The 1555-nt window shown below is 49.9% G+C and overlaps 1 protein-coding gene across 1 annotated transcript in view; it reads left to right on the top strand.

The window, feature by feature from the left end:
- Positions 1-1392: 1392 nt before the first annotated feature.
- The window catches only part of LOC119355661 (UDP-rhamnose/UDP-galactose transporter 6-like), a 4744-nt gene continuing 4581 nt past the window's right edge, over positions 1393-1555 (top strand). Inside the window, exon 1 of the mRNA XM_037622505.1 lies at positions 1393-1555. The gene's annotated coding sequence lies outside the window, so the exon portion shown is untranslated.

Genomic DNA, 1555 nt, shown 5'->3' with positions numbered 1-1555 from the left:
GAATACGGTGAGGACTGGGTGTCCTGAGCTGCGTGTTCAGGACTGGGTGTCCGGGACTGTGTGTCCTAAGGTTTAAATATCTAGCCGCCCTAACCAGACATACAACTGTCACAGCAACTGGAACTGGTCCAACAAATCCTTGTCTTCAGCGAGTCACTGGTTTCATCTTCCCTTCCCTTTACTTACTATTACTCCTTGTGAAGTCATTGTATGTTTGCACTATCTTTTGTCTTCACTGAGTGACTGCGTGTTCTGTATGGTTTCATAATATCTTCTTACCTGATCCTTACTACATTGCTGCTATTAAGTCATTGTGCTTTCACTCTAATGAATACTTGACTATGGCTTGCCTAGTGTAGTCTACCTTCCGCTGCAGGGTAATAGGTTTATTTCTATCGTTTGTCTTCATAACTTTCACGTATTGAAGACTTTCATAAAAATCGCCTATTCACCCTCTAGTCAGTATAACGCACTTTCAAGAGAGGAGTAGGGCTAACCTTGTTCTTCTTCCTCCTCTAGCAAAACAACTCAAGGAGCAACTTGTAGCTACTCTATTTGATCATAATCATCATGCGGAGACCCCGCAGAGCAGCACTATGAGTGTTATCTCCACGGAGAACCCTGAACCTGGGTAAGATTCGTAGGCGCGTGTGGTCTCGCTCACTCCCGCTTCTAGAGCCCGGCGACGTACTCTTGTCCCTCTCCATGATTAGCCACCCCCTGGCATATGTCGCTACAGACCCCCGACAATTCTTTCCATATAGTCTCCATTCCGATGGTGCGTCTAGCATCGTCGGTAGGCGTGTGGAGGCGTGTCTCCGGTGGATCTATCTTTTGATGGATCCGCTCGGATCTGGTCATCATTCGCTTTCGCCTGTGTGTCTTTAGATTGCATCCTTCCGATCTACGCTACTTTTCATCGGGGCGGTCGTTGTTCTGGTGTGCTGATCGCCTGATCCTACGGGGCCTTAGCACGACGACTTCCCGACTGTTTATTACAACAAGTTTTGCTCGGCTCCGGCGAGGGAGGGGCGATGACGGTGATGCGCTTTCGACTCGTTTCAATGCTTTTAATCGCCGCTAGGTGGTCTACGAATTTAGATGTAATTTTTATTATTTTTGGTATTTGTTATATTGAAAGTGAATATATCAGGAGTTTTTGGGAAAAGAAGAGCACCAGAGTATCGAGGTCAGAAGGATAAAAATAACATAAAGAACATTCTCAGGATTCTCAACAGAATTATTAGCGCTTAGAAAATGCAAACCCACCGAGCACGCTCGCTCGTGAGTGCGTGCTGCACGTTTCGTTCCCCGTTCCTTTCTTTCTTTACTTGTTTCTCAGGCCCCATGTGATCGACTCGGCATCAAGGCAGGCCGACGCGCAAGCCAACCAGATCCGCACACGCTTTGGACCACTCCACTCCGCCTCTCGCTGCTCCCTTTCCTCCCTCTCCCCCCTCCCAGTGGCGCGGCGCCGGCCGGTGCCCCCGGAGACTGAAGAGCCCAGCCGCCCGCCCGCCCCCGCGATCTCCGGTCCCGACTCCCGCCGCGCCGC

The sequence above is a fragment of the Triticum dicoccoides genome, chromosome 2A, assembly GCF_002162155.2.
Source record: "Triticum dicoccoides isolate Atlit2015 ecotype Zavitan chromosome 2A, WEW_v2.0, whole genome shotgun sequence".
In the NCBI taxonomy this organism is placed as follows: Eukaryota; Viridiplantae; Streptophyta; class Magnoliopsida; order Poales; family Poaceae; genus Triticum; species Triticum dicoccoides.
This window is presented reverse-complemented; position numbering and strand designations above follow the sequence as displayed.